Source organism: Rattus rattus, chromosome 4 (assembly GCF_011064425.1).
Source record: "Rattus rattus isolate New Zealand chromosome 4, Rrattus_CSIRO_v1, whole genome shotgun sequence".
Taxonomy (NCBI): Eukaryota; Metazoa; Chordata; class Mammalia; order Rodentia; family Muridae; genus Rattus; species Rattus rattus.
In genome coordinates, this window is record NC_046157.1 from 67,957,996 (window position 1) to 67,965,220 (window position 7,225).

Below are 7,225 nucleotides of genomic sequence, written 5' to 3' on the forward strand. Positions count from 1 at the left end.
CCAGCCAAGACTAGACAGTGACTGAGGTCCATGAGCAAATACTCACTACTACGAGTGAACTGTGCTCCTCCAGTAGCTCCTTAACTGAAAACAACATTTTAAAAGAACACTGTAGACTTCCATGTTTTAACACATAGGCAACTCATGGCTAGCATCCCTTGAATGGCTCGTAATATCCCCAGTGCTTCTCTTAATATATATTTTATATTTATTTCTGTTATCGTATTATATAATTTGAATTATAACATGATGCTGAAACGTAGACTTTTTAGATGATCATTTGTAACAATTCATATTGTTCTATTAGAAGAAAATACAAATAATAAAAGCAACAATCTATTCAAATATGCAAGTTGAGAGGAATATTTTCTGTGGTATGTTTAACTTTGTAAATGAGGTCATTCTATGGGAAATGCTTAGTATAGTTGGGAAAATCGGGCGCTAATTTTTTCTTCAATATAAAAACAAAAAAGTCAGAAAGATTAATGAATGAGTATAAGAAAATTAAGTTACTTTTGTATCTATTATCCAATGACTACTAGTACTTATGTTTTATATAAAAAAAATCCCCAATTCTGTGTATTTTTAGACAATGTATACGGCTCTTAAGTCCACACACTTAACCAGTATCTGAAAGTGTTGAGCCTCTTGAAATTCTTATTGGGCTTGAAGAATAGGAAGTCACAATTTAGTACCTGCCTGCCTTCATGTATATTCAGTCACAATACACTGTGTTAAGAAAGCATCTATTGGATATAATTTTGACACCACAATAATGATATACCATCAATCTTTGATAAACATATTTTAAATGGTCATTTGCATACTTTAGAATAATTTTATCCTTTTTAATATTTGTTGTTCACAATTTGTTTCATGAAATAGACAAAAAATAAAATAAAATAAGTTACTGGAAACCATCGGGTGTCAAAAGAGTAGTTGTTAAAGGAATCACAAAATCCAAATAGATCAGTACTTGGAAAAGTAGACACTTTTTTTTGTTTATTGGGAGTTTACACTGCATCTTTTCATCCTCACCATACAACTTAATACTCAGTATACATTTGAATTCATTAAAAGGATTCTTTGACATTTTCTTGGTGACACGTACTGAAAACCACCCATAGTGAGATGCATCTTGATCCACTCTTTCTTTGCTGAGTGCAATCTTTGTGTTTAATAAACAGAGAAGCCTAAAGACTATTGGATTAATCACATTTCTTGTGGACGTGACAAAATGGTAGAGCAGAGAAGCTTCCGGATGGAAATGCTTATTTTGGCCCACAGATTAAGGATCTGGCCAGTCTCGGGGGGAAGTCCTGGCCAGAGGCGAGTCCATCAGTTACCTCATTATACTTCCAGTCTGGAAGGTAAAGGATGCATTCGGACCCTCAGATCCTGTCCTTTGATATGGTTCAGGACACCAACCCATGGTGTGGTGCTTCCCACATGGAAAGTGGGCTTTCTCCCTTTCAACTAATACAGGAAGTTCCTCACAGAAATGCCCAGGGGTTGCTTTACTTAGTCATTCTAAGTCCAGTCAATTTGACAATCACAATTAATCATCATAACGTTCAACCTCACCATTTTTAACCTTTTAGTGTAAATTTATGCTTAATTTGCTTGAGTTGCAACCAGTCACTTAATTTAGGAGGGAAAATGTAGCAAATTGAATTGATCCTGGTTCGCCATATTTGGTGAGAGGATTCCTGATTCTCAGAAGTTGGAATATAAAAAAATATAAGTCTTACAGTTTACTAACTATAATAGTATTAGTTGATATTTACAGGAGCTTCATAATGAAGTAGTTCATTTATCTTTCAGACTTACTTCATGCAACAAGTAAATGTTGCCATCCATATCTTACAAATGAAAAATGGAGGTGCAACTTTAATTGGTAGTAAGAGAGGTAAGGTAGTAAGAATGCAGAGTCGACAATTCCACAGCTCTCTTAGCCCAGGCAGTAATTTTTTTAATGGAACATGCATTTTAAAATTAAAAAAAAACCATGCTAATTAAAACTAAAAGTTTTTGAGGACCCATGGTTTTGCATGGAGAAATGCATAGCTTAGAATTAATGTTTCCAACAACCTTGAAGAAGAAAGCCCCTGAGGCTCCGAGATAGAAAAAATATGCTCAAGGTTACAGGACCTACATGTGGCCAAGTTGAAAAGGCCCTGTTATCTCTGATGATAAAAGCTTGTGCTCATTTCCCATTTGATAAGTGGAATAGTGCGCATTCCATATTTTACTCAACAGCTGTTGACGTTCCTTATTTTGGCCTTCACCTATTTCTAAAAGAAAATAAGGCTGAACTTGTTACTGTATTTTTCCCTCTATCTGCCCTACTGACAATATATGCATTAAAATCACAAGTATCCTAGCCAATGAATGATAGGTGATATTTAGATATATATGAAAATGCTGTAGTTTGACACCTGAGGGCAATTTGTTTCTCTGACTTCCCCGTAGTTACTCCACAATGCCTCAGAGTAAACTTTCATTGAATGCTCGTGACGTTGTGTGGGGAGAGGCCAAGCTGTTTCCAAAATGCGTTCTACGAGCAGGGAGCTCCTACAGGAAAAAAAAATTAAAGTTAAATATTAGTACTTAGGCTAATAGATTACCTTAGATAACGGGAAATATGAAATCGGCATTGATCAAATTATATTATTTAAATATTTTTTTTATTTTGAATTTGAGGCAGAGTCTAAAAAAGTAAAATAGGTTGACCTCTATTCTATTGTGAAGGTGAGGGTAAGCTTTAATTCCTAACTCATTTGTTGAATTGGCTACAGTCAAGGGAGCATATTTCAAACATAACCATCTTCTCTCCTTGCCTCATATTTGGAGTTGTATCACTTGAAATGGGCAATTATGGTCACGTTAAGATTTAACATTAACATGTCCTTATTTAATGAACGAAGACACTTTGGTTCACTAGCACTAAGGAATGAATGCACTTTTGCATATTTTATTTTTCTTAATTGAGAATTTTTAATGTTTTGAGATTAGGCGTGATCACTATATTTACACAATACCTTTCCTCTTCTCTCCGTAACTTCTTCCCACATACCTTCCTATACCCTTTCAAATTCATGACTTCATTATCCTTGTTTATATATCCGTTCCCACGTATATGCACAACCATATGCATATAACTTACTGAGTTCACTTAGCATTGCTCACATGTACATGTTTTTAAGACTTACCTACCACTCATAACTGAATAAATTATTAGGATTCTTGTCCCTAGATAAAACTAATTTTCCCTCTCTCAATAGTAGTAACTTGCTTTAGTTCTTCATTTAGGGGTGGATCTTGTGAAATTTCCACCATTCCTATTGGCTCATACTCTCATGGTAGAGGTCTTGTTTGCTTAGTCAAATTGTTGATATTTCATGGGTACAGTCTCCCTTTCATGTCTATAAATAAAACTATCTCATAATAAGTGCTTTGCTTCATTGATGCTATGGAATAAGTGTATTTTGAATATTTTCTAGACTATAAGAGAAAGCTTTTCTTTGGTCATTGAATCACTGCTCTGTTGATGAAGCTACTCAAGAGAACCCCAATGAGATACAGGTCATAGCCTACATTTTCAATCAGATCTGCCATACCACAAGTTAAGTTATACAACTAGTGATCAGAAGTGCTCCCCAACCCCAGAATGTCTTAAATTTCCAAAATATTGCACAATTGCATTTTATAAAGACATTTGTAGGCAAAAGAAAAAAATGAGGAAGTTTTTCTGGTTTTCCAGAACACTGCTCAGGCAAAACACTCCCATCTAACACGGCCTTACCCTCTGGTAGCTCAACTGTGCTCAGTAGGAAAGAAGATGACAGAGCTGCTTCTGTACTTCTCTCATCTCAGAAACTGCAAACATAGGACACGCATAGTAAAACAGATTGCTTAAGTGTGAAATTAATACCTAAAAGCTTTTAGACTTGAGGTTAATTTCTCGCCAAATATCTGACTGAGAAGCCCCCGATGTTCCAAATATGATATTACAAATTCTAGTCTTATTGTAAAATCAAATTATCTTGAGAGAACTTAAGCCAATTGGATAATTATTTCTAAATGAAATGATAATTGAACCTGCTTCTACAACTTTGTTTCAACATGCTTTCCTAATTGTGAAATATTTGTCATTTTTTTCCTGTAAAATTTCAATAGCCCTGTGAAATAGGCACTATTAATTACTGCATTAATTATCTTAAGAAGAAATCTACAGTCATTTAGAAAACTGGGTAACATAAGCTTCACTAAAATCAAATTATGTTTTGTTCTCCTTTGTTAATTTATTTATGGTAGAGGATAGAATTTCATTAAAAAAATACTGGTTTAGTTCATTGCATCAGAGTTGCCTGGAGTATCCGGGTGTGAACAATTTTCTTCTTCACCCCTACACCAAGGAGCCAGCCATCAAGAAAGAGCAAGGCTTTCTTTAGGGTGTTAGAAATAATTTTCTGGGGGAGTAGGAGTAGATTAAGTTGTATATAGACAAGGGTTGGAGGTTTAGAAACCAGAGGATACTTTTTCTCGAGGTGGTGATGCATCTTTTAGAGGATGTGGAAGATGGTGAAGGGAGATGGACAGGAGTGACTGGTGAGAACGCGCGAAGCTGTGAATTTGGACTAGAAAACTGGGACTAGAAAACTGGGAACTTCTAGGGAAGGACCTAGAATAAAACCACAGACCACAGGGATTAAGATGGCCAGCAGGGGTCCTGGGATTAACTCAGTGCGGGGGAACTTCCCAAACTTGCTTCAATCTCTAAATTCAGTTCTCAGCAGGAGAAAGAAATGTTTAGGGAGGGAGTCCTTGAATAGGGTGGCCGCGTAGTTTGGCCATTTGGAAAAGTTCCAGCAGCTGTGATATTAATTGCAGAGAGAGAGAGAGAGAGAGAGAGAGAGAGAGAGAGAGAGAGAGAGAGAGAGAGAGAGAGAGAGAGAGAGAGAGCAAGTGTGTATATCTTAAGAGGTGAAAACACATCACAGTTGTGCAATGCCTGCTCTACTTGACCTTGTTATACTGTGATCCAAAAGCCGCACTGTGCCAGACAGTCAACTGCAGTTTCTCAACATGGATGATTTAAACGCTGTGCCTTGCGCCTTGCTTGTTTTCACACAGCTTGGTAGTTTGAAAATGGCTTGTGTCTTCCAGCTGTGCTAAAGGAAGAACAGTATTGGAATCCTTCCTTCTCTGTGTATCTTATCTGAAAGTATGGACATAGAATCCTTCATGCACTGTCTTTGTGTATGCATAGACACTTTTTGGTAAAGACAAATTTAGAATTATGGAACTATACAAGTTGAACATCAGCTAATAATAAAGACATAACACTTACTAATAAAAGTAACTTGATACTTCTCTCATTTTTCCCTTTTCTTTTCTGCAATTTTCTATCTATCTATCTATCTATCTATCTATCTATCTATCTATCTATCTATCTATCATCTATCTAGTTCCCTATCATCTGTCCATCAATCTATCTCCTTTATATATCTATCTGATGAAAGATATTATTTTCAAGACTGATCATAAACGAAACTACAAAAAGTGAACTCATGATTTAGAGTAACTCTGTTTATTGAGATTCTCCATCCATGAATCCAACTAGAAATTGGAAGTGACAAGTGTAGCCTTCATAAAAATCTCTTAGCTTTAACTATTAGCTAAATATAATTTGATTAAATGGATAAGTGAGAATTAAAGTTTTGAGTTTCTGAGGTCTTTCTGTGTATGAATATTCGACCTTTTGACATAACAGCACAATGCTGTCTAAATTCTACCACATTTATATTTGAGACTCACAAATTCTTCTAAGAACAAAGAAATCCCATAGTATTTTAATTGTTTGCAGTTTTGTGTTGGGCCACTTTAATAGCTATTCTCAGGAACACATGGTCTGTGGGCTGCAAGTGAGACACCCTGCTGCAGATTTCCATAAAATCAGAATATTCAAGCATGGCTAACCTTGTATTTTACAATTTCCCTATTATAATCGTGCAATGACTTGTGTGCTAATCATCATTTTAATGTGGGTAGCATATTCTGTTGGGTTACCTGTCTAGAAATTTATTGTGACTTGTTCCCTGAATGAATAGCAAGATTCATTCATCCAAATTATAAACAAAGTGTGCATAATAATTGCAGATCAAATGACCATGACATTATTCTTCTGCCTTGCATGAAGTGGCACAATCTTTGGCCACTGAATGGAATCCCTTTATGATTTGTGAAATTGCCTTTGATTTTGTAATACCTTGAGTATTACATATTAAGAATTGTACTTGATTTAGGTTATTATAAGTACTTTCATGATTTTAACAGGTCAAAGTCTTATTTATATATGAAAAAAGTTTTGTCTAAGAATCTATGGGCAACAATAATATTTTAGGAAAATTAAACAAGCTCTTTTTCTTTCGAAGTTAAAATGTGGTAACTATTTCCAGGAAAGGGATAATTTGTTTGCTTAGGAGAAAAGGACCAGTATTTGTGGGTGAATAATCTCTAGTCCTTGGGTATAAATGACAAGTGTCCTCTCTGTCTCTAACTCCAGCCCCACCCGTTAATTTTAAGTGGCTGTCTTCTATGTCTATGGCATGTGTACTGTAGAGAAATAATTAAGAGTGAGTACTAATGACAAGTTACTGAATCCATAAAATTAATAAAGGATTTATTTAATAAAAATCCTTGTGTTGAAAGCAAGGCAATAGACCATTAGCCCATTTGATTATTTTTAATACACTTAGGTCCATAGTAAAATCTAATTAAATGTGGAAGACCTATAATTACAGACATTTTAAAAATACTCCAAAATACACAGATCTATTTTTGGCTCTTTAGTTCACAGGAAATATAATATACTTTGAAAAAATAGTTTCAAATTTTCCTAATTATAAAAGTAAACAAAAATAAAAGGGCTTGAAAGTGGTACGCACTGACCTTGCAGAGAGCCAGAGTTTAGTTCTCAGTATCCACAGTGGGAAGCTTACAGTTGTCTACACCTCCACATCTGTGAGCATAGGGTAAGCCTTCTCAGTCACCAGGACTCACAATACAGACCCACTTATAAACACAGAAACTTTCGTGCAATGTAAAAGAAACAGATTTTTAAAAAAGGATATTATTTTCTTTCCTAAACTATTTGATGGTTCAGTGCATATTTTTATGACTGTCTCTTTTAACTTTTAGTAAAGCAGAGTGACATTAAAAT